This window comes from Anser anser, assembly GCF_964211835.1.
Source record: "Anser anser genome assembly, contig: HAP1_SCAFFOLD_141, whole genome shotgun sequence".
NCBI classification, from domain to species: domain Eukaryota; kingdom Metazoa; phylum Chordata; class Aves; order Anseriformes; family Anatidae; genus Anser; species Anser anser.
Window position 1 is genome coordinate 224,720 of NW_028153522.1, and position 11,664 is coordinate 236,383.

At 43.5% G+C, this 11,664-nt stretch overlaps 1 pseudogene across 1 annotated transcript; it reads right to left on the reverse strand.

Moving 5' to 3' along the window:
- Nucleotides 1-1,651: 1,651 nt before the first annotated feature.
- LOC310891995 (zinc finger CCCH domain-containing protein 11A-like) lies at nt 1,652-10,683 on the reverse strand (annotated as a pseudogene). The gene is made up of 14 exons: nt 10,630-10,683; nt 10,284-10,403; nt 9,378-9,501; nt 8,730-8,933; nt 8,093-8,212; nt 7,504-7,584; nt 6,977-7,087; nt 6,176-6,238; nt 5,795-5,917; nt 5,546-5,611; nt 4,646-5,032; nt 3,361-3,530; nt 2,883-2,944; nt 1,652-2,105 (listed from the first exon to the last, which is right to left on the reverse strand). The product of its transcript is annotated as a zinc finger CCCH domain-containing protein 11A-like (transcript).
- Nucleotides 10,684-11,664: the final 981 nt, after the last annotated feature.

An 11,664-nucleotide genomic window follows, 5' to 3' on the forward strand; every position in this document is an offset into this window, starting at 1 on the left:
CAACCAATTTGGGGGGGGACACAACCAATTTGGGGGGGACACAACCGATTTTAGAGTCCCCCACCCTCCTTTTTTGGGTTCCCCCCTAATATTAAAAGTTCTTCTGCCCAATTTTGGGGGACCCCACAATTTTGACGTTTCTTCCCCTAAATTGGGGCTTCAACCCTTCAATTTTGGGGGGGGGCTCCCCCCTTAGTTTGGCCTTCCACCCTAATATTGGGCCTTACCCCTAAGAACCCTACCCCTAACACTACGGCTCCCACGGATCTAACCCTAACCCCTACCCCAAAAAACCCTAGAAACCCTAACCCTAAAAACCCTTACAGTCCTAACCCGATAAAATTTACCACACTAGACCTACGCCTAAAAGCCCTAACCCTAAAAATTAAGACCCTCTAAACCCTAACCCAAAACGTAAAGATTCTCAAAGCCCTAACGCTGGAGACCCTAACCTTAAAAAAAAAAAAATAAGACCTTAAAACCCTAACCCTAAATACCTGACCATAACTAAAACCCTAAGACCCTAACCCTAAAAACCCTATCAACACTAAAACCACAAAATACTTTAAAACCTTAACACACTAACCCCCAAACCCTAACCCTTATAACTCCAACCCTAACAACCTTAAAATCCTAACCCTAAACCCTGGAAACCCTAACCCTGAAACCCAACCCTAGTGCCTTAGCCCTGAAACCTTAAAACCCTAACACCTTATTAGAAACACTCTGTAACCAATACCATAGGCTCAGGCAAGTATCTCAGTGAGGTAGCATTTTTATTCACGATTGCAATGGCAGGCGTCCCACAAGCCACCTACCAGTTCCATAACACAGTTTATATAATTTTTTTTTTCCTCTCGGTGACCAGGACCCTCCCCAGTTTCCCCATTGACTGGGTAATCCATGTTCACAATCTATCCAGTGCTTCACAGAAAATACACAGCTGCTGGCCTGTTACTAGTCAATTTTATTTTTTTCTTGACTGTTTTCCTCTTTGAGGTGGTAATGTTTCTTACACCGTGATTTCCACCCAATTGCTCTAAGGATTCTGGTTGTCTGCATTTTACAAGGTTGTCTGTTAAGCTTTCTTATCACTGCAAGCATATATCAATACCACCTTCCCTCCCTCTAAACGATGTAACTCTGTGCAAAAACATTTTTATTCCCACAACCTTGATCCCCTTACCCTAAAATCCTTATTCTCTTTAACCCTAACAACTCTAACCACAACCCTAACCCTTCATATCAACCCCCCGACGCTAATGACACTGACTAATGATCCAAACCCCAAACCCCAGGCAACCAACAAAGAAACAGACACAAAGCTGGAAACTACAAAAAAGGCAAAACCCTGGATACAGACCCCAAATCACAAACACGCTACCAAAATGCTACAGAAAAGCCCCAGACGCAGGCCCCAAGCACTACAGCTAGGCCCCAGAAGCTCTAGACACATCCCAAAGCCAAAATGCAATCCCCAAACACTACAGAAAAGCCCCCAAACACCAGACACAGGCTGCAGAAGTCTACAAGCAGGCCCCAGCCACACCCGGATGCAGACCCCAACTGTCCACAAGCAGCTCCCAACCCACCCCCCCCATGAACTGGACCCCCCCCCACCACCACCCAGATGCATGCCCCAGGCCCCAGGCCTCAGCCCCAGCCCCCACACCCCAGACTCAGGCCCCAAAGGTGTACAACCAGCTCCCAACTGCCCCCCTCAAAGGGAGGCCCCAAAGCCTCATTGCAAAGCCTCAGTTAGAAAAAGGATCACCTCGGGGTATCCAACAAGAAGAAGAGTTTTTTTTTTTTTTTTTTTTAATATACAATAGGACTATGCAGTTCAATCATCAATCATCTTGGAAAGCTCAAGGAGGAGGTCATCCTCATCCTTCCCTGGGTCCAAGTCGAGCTCGGCTTCCAGTATGCCGTCTGAGAGTTCCCAAAGTAGCGTCTCTAAATCCTCGTCTACAGATACGGGCGCGTTGCCTGTGGAACTCAGCCGGCGTGTCCTTGCTTCTTCTAGCTGGGAAGAAGCTGAAGTCGAGCTTGAGAACTCCATTGGCTCCACGGATTCTGCCTGGCTTCCAAGATGTGCTTCAGGTCTTGGCAGAGCAAGGAAGAGAACAATCAGTATATGCCATTTCTTAACGGGAAATCCCTTTTCTGCAAACCGGCTCTTGAAACCGTAGCCAACCCCTCCTGCACTTCAATCTTACCTAGGGATTGTTATTCAATTAACCCAGGGCTACATTTAGAGCCCAATATATTAGCAGGTACATTTTTCAGTTTGGGGGTTTCTCTGTGAAGCCAGAGCACCTGGAGTCTAGCAAAGATGGTTCAATTTTTGTAGCAAGAGGCACTTTGCCACCTTGCTTAATTTTCCTGTTAAAATGTTAAGAAGTCTCCATCTGCAAATATCTGTTTGCTAAGTTAGTCATTTTTCCCACGGCACACTCAGCAGAGTTTGCTCCCCACTACAGGAAGCTGATCTGCAGCCATCACTTCCCTCTGCTCTCCCTGCACTCTTGTCACCTTGTATGTTTGTTCGGGTGGCTTTCTTGAGGACCAAAAGGCAGAGGACACTACTCATCATTTATCACCTCACGAGGAAGTAGGAGAACTTCACCTCATCCTCATTTAGGTATTCAGACAGAGCAAGAAGTCACTGGAAAGCTGTACCGACTTGCAGCATTTAAAGAAAGTAAGTCTAATTAAGCATTCCTGCTAGCTGCTAGAAAGTCATTTCACGTGACTTATTCCTCTGATGGATTTGGGCTTTAATTATCTCAGAACCCTCCTTTTTTCCCCACGTGTGACAGAACTTATGTTTCACTGGGGATATACACCGATTGAGAAAAAGAACAAGTTGTGGTCATCACCTGTTTTGGGGATTTTCTTCAAGTCTGGTGGCTGGGACGTGCTCCAGCGTGGCTGGAACAGCCTAGAAAGCAGCAAAACAGTATTTAGGACTCATGGGTAAAAGATTCCTTACTAGCTTTTTCCTCCATGCTGCTTCTCCTCTGGCATTGCGGAGCCTTAGCCAAAATACAAAACCAAGGTGCTCCTGAAGAAAGTTAATATTCACTTGGAGGTTACTAATGATCTTGTGTCTTTTAAGAACACAGCATTAATGGACAAAATCCTCCACACCAGAGAAATCACAGAATCACAGAGGACTAAGTAAATAGTGCCATTAATCTAATAAATATGGAAGGGTACTACAAGAATTCTGTAGGCAGCTACTGGATTTAAAAGGAAACAGAAAGCCTGTAGAACTTTTGAGTTTTCCATCTTTTCTCCTAGAGGAGGGTGTAAATTTTACAAGGGATCCATTTCTGCATTAGCCCCTGTCCTTACCATAGCTGCTCTTTTGGCTGGAGGTCCCATTGTGTCAGCGTCAGAGGCAGTCCGTGGCTTCACAGCTGCTACAGCAGAGGGAAAACTGCCAGGTGCCTTACGTTTCAGTGCCTTCTTCTTGGGGGAAGCGACTTTCCCATCCCAAGGCTTCGCAAACATGTTAAAGTTGGCTAGAGTAAAAGGAAGAGAGAACTGATACAGTCTTGCTCTGCCTCATGAAAAATCCACGTTCTCTTCCTCATTTCCACGGCCCGTCTACACAGTTAACTGTATTTGGCCAGCAGAATTACACTGCCATTGCCTGGATTCTCAGCAATATCTTCCACATAGTAAACTCCGTCTACCAACAATCCATACAAAGGAACAAAGGAACTGAATAGCTACAGTAAATCATAATCCAGGACGAGGGAAACTCAGACACAGAGCGATCCCAAGTGCAAGCAATACTCTAAGACGTTGTATGAAGTCTAGTAAGATTCACAAATGTTGACAGCTTTTGTATTTAAAGTCTTGCTCCCTCTAGGAAAGGAAAAGCAGCAGGTATAGTAAGACAAGAGAGTGTATGCAACTGTTGTACCAGCTTCCTCTCCCCTGCAGTGATGTCCCACAAAATCTATTAAGTTGTTCTACAAAATCCAAATTTGTAGAGTCATATTCTAGTCTCCCATTCCTGACCTAACATCTGGCTGGCAGGAGAAGAAACGAAAGAAAGCTGGGTACTTGTTTTCTTTGTGTGTTTATTTCCTCGTGTCCCATGAGACAGAGAGAAAGGCTACAATGTGCAGTGCATGCAGCCTTTAAGCCCTCCTTATCTCCCTCACACAATCTCATTTTACAAAGTTGATATAATCTTAACAACGAGGCCTTTGATCCTCTGTCATTTTTGACAGAAACTGGCCCCCCACATTAAGACGCTGATGCATGCTTTACAAACACATACACGTGTCAAGTTAAGCAACACATGCCAAAGAGGAAGGTGAACTTGAACTCAACGCAGGGAGGACTTCATACCATAAACAGATGGCAGAAAAAAACAGAATACCAAAATTAGACTAAAAAGCCCCTCAGTGTGTTAATTTTCTAGTGGGAAATACAGAATACCATCACGTAATTAACGAAAACAGACATGGTTGCACGTTCTGGCCCTTCTTTGCCTTTGAACTTTGTAGCCTTAAACTCTTTTATCCTCCGCATTGAAGGAAAAAGCAAAGCAGATCCTGAGCAAACGGAACTTGCTCAATATGGGAAGCACCTCACCGAGGCAGGTATTAAAGCATCTTATTACCTGATAGCTTTGTGTTCCATAACGATTTCTGCCCGGCTGGGGCAGGTCCAGGTTGTGCTGGGGGAGCTGGCACATTTCCTCCACTCTGCTGCATCCGCAGAGCTTTCTCGCGCTTTATTTCTTCCAGGGTTTTAACACGCACTTCTCCTTCTGGCTTGGCTTTACCTGCCGGCTCCTTCGACTGCACTTTGCTGGGCCCGGAAAGAGTGAGCACGCTCTGCTTCTTGGGCTCACCCTGAATTTTTGCCCCTGCGCTGGGATCTTTGGTTTTACCATGCCATTCAGCCTGGGCTTTGGCTTGACATTCTCGTCTCTGAAGAGCTCTCTCACGACGGATTTCCTCCAGTGTTTTCACATGGATCTCTCCCTTTGGCTTAGCAGCCTTCCCTGTCATCATCAAGAAATGAGAAGCACCAACATTTAAAGAGAGTCCAACAATAGTTTAAGTCTCCAAAATTTGTCACAGTACTAAGGAAAACTAAGCCTGAGCGTTCCCAATAACGCATCTTAGGACAATAGCCTAACATTCTCCTCCTCCTCTGAGCCACTTGTTGTATTTTGAAGACCAGCCCTATCCAGAGAGAGCTGCTACACAGAAATGCTAGTTTACTTGATTACTTTTTCAGACTGCATTTCAAATTCCTGCTCCCGGCAGTGGCTCTATTCTAATTGTATATGATGGTTCACAGAAGCAGCTTAAAACCTTGACAAGGCACAAGCGGAAAATAAACACACACCTAGAGCCAGATTTCTGATAGTGGCTGTCAGAAGAGCTTCAGCACTCAAGCAAGAGGAATCAGTTCTTTGTTTTCATTTGAATTCCTTTTTAGGGCTGTATGAAAACGGTCTAAGTTCACGGAAAGGAAGAAGGAGAAAGTATATTTAATAGCCAGTTGTTACCTTTCGCAGTACTAGTCCGTTGAGAAGGTAATCCTAGCCTCTCCTTCACAGACTTGGGAACTTGAACTGCAAAACAGAAAAAGACCAAATTAGGGAGGCTGCATAAACGTCAACTTTGTGTTCACATTCGAAAACAAGGCAGGAAAGGTAACTTTGAATCCCGGCGATTAAGACCTCAGCCAACATGCAAAAAGAAACATCGCAGGAAAAGGACAAACAGAAAGCCTAAATACAAAACCCGTGAATCACATCCAGATGCCTGTTTAGTAGCTGTACCTCTCTTTGGTGCTTTGTCAGCATTTCCCGGAACCTCCACCTTCTTCCCCAGCCTTTCAGCAAGGCTGCGCTTCACCGGAAGGGCGCTTACATCAGCTTCAGACGGAGAAAACAAGGAATATTTTAAGAACATTTCTTTGCAGGAAGATTTGAGAACAGTCAACCACAAGCTTCTATTTTTCAAGCATATTTTCATAAAATTGCCTTTCAGCTGCTAAATGGTTTTTTTGCCATTTCTGCAGTCAACACAGATCTCCACTGCAACGCATTTTCCTCTCATACGTCAAAAATACTCTTCAATGCAGTCATATAGAGAAGGCGGCACCTAAATAACAGCTCATAAAAAGTTCTTACCCACGGAGGCTTTCCGTTTTCCTTGTTTCTCAGCAAGATCTAGTCGAACCACAGGTTCCTCCCCTAAAACAAAAGTAAAATTTTTCTATTTCATAGAAACCAGTAGCCAATAGAAATAGTATACTGTTAGCCCATGTCCAAAAAGAACCCAGCAAGGCACTGTTTTGACAGCTAAACCACACAAACTCATATTTCAACTATAATTAACTTAGAAAAAGTATCCATAGTCTCAGTGTTTGCCTCAAATTCCAGCTGAATGTAGTCGAGAATGAATCTGAGTCTGCTTGACAGCTATACTTTGTGCAGAACAGAGCTGCATAAGCAAGCAGAATATTATTAGGTACAAATGCTGAGAAATATTCCTTTCTAAGGTGAATGTCTATGAGTAGAAGTTCTTCTTCACTTCTTTCCCTTTCAAAGGAATTTGCACAACTCTAAACAATATAATTTATACACAGACTCCTATCGCACTACTGTCCACACGTGCCACTGTCAGCCTCTTTAAAGCTTCAGAAATTGCTTCTTACATAGCACTGTCCTCTAGAGCTCTTTCTTCTCGTTACTCTCCTGTTTTTCAGTTATCCCCCTATTTGCATACTGACACATTTTTTTCTTTCTCCTGCTACTGCACTTAACCTGAGCACCAAAGCTTTCCAGTACAACCAGGGACTTTCAGCATAAAAGCATGTTTTGAACAGAAGGCGGCAGCACCAGGAGGCTAACAGGGGTGAATTGCCTTCCTTCTTGCTTAACCTTCCAGTTTAGGAGTAATGAAATCAAAACAAAAGCATTAATTATTACCTTCCTCTGTAGACAGTGTCACAGTTCTCACCACTGTCCGGACATTTTCCTTTTCCGGAGCAGGAAAAATCATAGAATCGACGGGAGGAAGAGAAGATCTTGAAGGACCTTCTGCTCAGAGCAAGCAAAACATAAGGAAGTTTACCAAACAGAAAAAACTATCACGAAGAACAAAAAACTTTAATTATTCATTACTGTCAAACATACAGTGACCAGAGCATGCAAATAAGAGAGGTGACTAGTTTGCCTCTGGTTGCCCTTGGAATTCCCATCTAGAATACCAGCTGGCTGAGAATCAGGTTGCTCGATGCCCCCAGCTAAACATGGAAGTCTATCCCTCAAGCAGCTCCCAGCCACCATCACCTGCCATTCTGAAGCCAATCAAATTTCACTTCTTTGGCAAAATAGTTGGATTCACCAAAGCATAGCCAGCTACCCGGTATTACTGGAAGAGTTTTTTTTTGAAAGAAAAATCATCACACAGGATGAAGGTGAACAGGGTAAGGAAGCAGGGAATATTAACTCACCACCGTGTCTCTTAGTTTTTTCCTTCATTTTCTGCAATTTGATTTCTTCAAGTGTTTTTATTCCAAAATTCAGACCGTCCTCTGAAAACAGAAAACAGTTAATGAGACTAAGGCTTAGAGGCACTCACTGAGGACCACAGATCCTCAGGCTTCTTAGTGCTCAGGAACTTTCAGAAGTATTTAGAATAAAGCCTGTCAACACTCCTCACAAGTGAAACAACCATAGAATCAATGGCATTTTGCCCCTCCTTTCACCCTTCAGGGTAAAAACTGTAGTTTTAATTTTAATCCATTTACGTGATATTAGATCCCTCTATCGTTAGATATGGCTTTCAACAGTGGTTGCCAGGCTGCACGTGCAGCCATTTAAACTCCATGCTGTGACCCTGTTTTGTTCTCCAAAAGGAAAGAAAAGGAGTTCAACTTTCTGACCCAATGGGCACATGATGGTATCAGGGAGAAATGAGATCATGGAAATAACCGAGTCCATTCAGCACCCCTACATTCTGTTGTGTTTTTACGCCACATTGCTTTTGAGTTAATTGTCAAGTTCTCCTTCCGATTTATCCTACTACAGGTGCTGGAATACCTTGTTTAGCAGTAGTAGCACTGGCTTTCCGAGTGGAAATCATCCGTAATCCATTTTGGCCTTCCTCAGCTGGTTGCTGGACGGGAGTTTTAGTTTCTTCTCCTTCCGCAGAAAGCTGGTCTGAAGGGGAAAAATCTATTCAGTTATGCATAGGCCAGATTGTTCGTGATTATGTAGCTCATGCAATGACACTTCAGTCCATGGTTCCTATAAAAAAGTTGTTTTTTTTTTTTTTTTTTAATACAGCTACACTGACCTGATGAACTCGTAAGTAGACTACCCTAGGACAAAACATCTAGGACTCTAGATTCTCTCTGCAGCTTTAACTACTACACAACATATTACTCTTCAGACAAAAAAAAAGGAATTTCCTTCCTAGTTTCACATAGAGCTTTACACAACAGACCAGCTAAAGCCAAGAGTGGTTCTAAGCTTTCCTCCAACATTTCAGGTTCTGTCCACTGACTGCCAGACAAAGCCACCAGTGACCTGAGCGGACTGCCTGCCCTATCGCTAGTCAGACCTCAGGTCATCTGTGATTTATACATTCATTTACAGCACAAATTCCTTCCAAGAACCAAAGACTTACACAATCATTTACAGCACAAATTCCTTCCAAGAACCAAACCATGCTCACCATCATCATCTTCATCATCATCTGCAGCATTGATTACAACTGGAGGGTGTGTAGGGCTTGGGACATTTTCTGAGTTTTCCACTTTCATCACCCGCCTTAGCTATGGAGAGGGATTGGACTGGACAGAAAGTTTGTTTTGCTGCAGTGACATCTGAGCCACTTTCAAATCATCGTCCGCGGACTCAGGCGGACTTGGCAGTGTAGCTAGAGGAAGAGGAGGATCATCAGTAATATGGCAGTTTAAAACTTTGACCACAATGCACGAAGATGGTAGCTAAGGCAGATAACCTGCACAGGCAATGAATGCAGCATCTCCTTTTGCCCATCCCGCCACTGTTTACACCGTGAACAATGACTTGCCTTCAAACAACAACACATCTCCCTACCACCCAGCAGAAGACGAAACAACAGAAAGCAAACTGCAAGGCAAATATCACACAAAGCAGAGAGAAGCTGAGCATGAAAGCAGAAAACAAATACCAGCAGTACAGCAGCAGTACACTCGGTTTAGCTGACCACCTAGGACTGCAGACCTTTTCCTGCACTCACAAATGAACGGTTACCTGATGTCTCCTACACTATTGGCACCCACTAAGTAATATGCAAAATTAATTCTTCAATACTTAAAGAAAAAGGACCTAAACTCACTCTTGCTTGGTGGTAAGAAGACGCCATCGATGTAACGTCCCTTTGCGTGATGAAAAGCACAGTTGGCTTTCTGACAGCCTACTGGCTGCTTCTCCCAGTAGCAGGGAATCTCAGCGCGCTTTTTCTGAAGACAGAAAGAAAGACAAGCTCGTGATAACATGCACCTAAGGTTTGCAAAGAGATGCACAGTTCCAGGTCACGACAGCGATAGGGCTGTCACAATACAGTGCTGAAACATCATTCCAAAGGTCAGTTTATCACGGAAGTATAGTATTTCCGGGCATATTCACAAAGTTTGCAGAAGCTGTAACCACTATGCACGTTTAGCCTTGTCATCATTCAGTTTGAGAAGACAGGCACTCTCAGACATCAGTTTAGGGTGGGTTAAACTAATACACCTAGGATTATACTAGGATTATTCAGAGGGAAAAAGAACATCTTAAATTGCCTACGTTAACTCTATCCAGAACTACTTCTCGGAGACTTCGTTCTTCTGCACCTTTAACTTTCCCCACTGCTTCCTAGCCCAGGCAGCTAGAACAGCATTATCTGAAGGACTCCGGGACACAAGAGACCTGATAGATCATTATCAAGCCTGCTCTCAGGAGGCTAGTACAGCCTGTTTATTACCCCCCTGCTCCAGCAGGTTTTAGCAGTCTAGTTAGCGGTTATTCTGCATCTGTTGAGAAAATACTGTCGGCGTCTAATAAAAGAAAATCTTGCTAAGACATACCTAAGGCATTGATTTTATTTCCCTCTCCTTCCTCCCACCCCCTCCCCTGCTAACAGAAACCAGTGTAATTCCAAAGCAAAGGACTCTATCCTGCAAAAGCACAATCAGCACACCTACAGCACTGAAAAATGCTTTTGTTGATTTATTTTGAGAACACATCTTTAGGCACTCACATCGATTTCCATGTGTCTGAATCGGCAGACATTCCTGAAACAACGACCCTCCTGCCACAGCGTGCAGACTGTCTCGTTCCCCAGAGCAGCTTCACAGTGGCGGAAGGAACAGTTGTCTCCCTGTAACCAAAAGGAAACCAACAAGGAAAATATAGTACAGCCTCAAAAACGTCCATGCTACTGCTTCAGGTTGCTACAATTGAATTCAGAATCTATCTGGTTATCACGTTAACCAAAGACCAGTGTGCCTCCTCCTCCTACTCTACCCCTTCCTGAAAAAAATGAAAAAAAAAAAAAAACCAAAAAAAAAACAAAGCAAAGCAAAGCAAAAGAAACCCAGCCATACCTTGGTACAGGTAGAATAGAAATAGAAGTAGCAATCGTCTCCTTGTTTAGACATGCCGACAAGTTCTGATAACAAGCTCGGGTTCTCTCCACAGGGACTTCCTCTGCTCTTGGAGAGAGCTGTCTTCACCCTTGCTTGGGCTGAAAGTCTTCCACTGGCTTGTGATCAGTGAAATCTTCTTTTTAAAAGTAACCCTAAAGAAAGTACCAACAAGTGAAAAATAATGAGTAACAAGCATTTTTCCAGCTTTCTTCTGTTCATCAAATTAGTCTCTTGAGGAGAGCAATGCCTTGAAATCAGCTGTTACGGGAACTAACACAATATTAAACTAAAGTTCTGTAAAGCTGCCAGGAGCTTTGTCAGCAAGTGTTCTCTTCCACGTCCTCAATAATATGCCTTGGAGCACATCCGGAAGCCTGAAAATGGAGTCACTTCTTCAAAAACCACCTGATCATACATGCAAGGCAATGATCAACTATGGCTACGAGTAACTTCTACAGAACGCAGTATGACGCATTAAATAGCACGTTCCAGTCACTGTGGGTCTTCGAGTTCACCTACCTGGACAACCTCAGCAAAGTTATCGATCTTCAAAGACTTCCAGTTAACTTCTCCTGGAGGCCGAACCAACACTGAATCCGTGAATTAATGATAAAGGGGTAGGAAGAATTTGCCTCCTCACTTTGCCAAGGGAGCCTCTCATCCACAATTCAAACATAGGATGTGCTTTTAAACAGCTTATAACTAATGGAGGAAGCAAGTCCATCTGAACACTCTCTCAGACTGGAGACAGCCAGGGTTAGTTAGCTCTTCAAAAAATAAAAACCAAAAAAAAAAACCACAAAACAAAACAAAAACAAAAAAACCCAGTGCATTTAGAGATGAACTCGTGATTCAAAGTGGCTGCAAAAATGAGGCTCCATCTTCCACAGCCAGAAAATTTGACTTTTTTTTTTTTTTTTAATTCAAAATTCAGTATGTTCCAATCTCTGGTCTTCAAGATTTCTTCACCTATTAAGAAAACACTAAAACCTT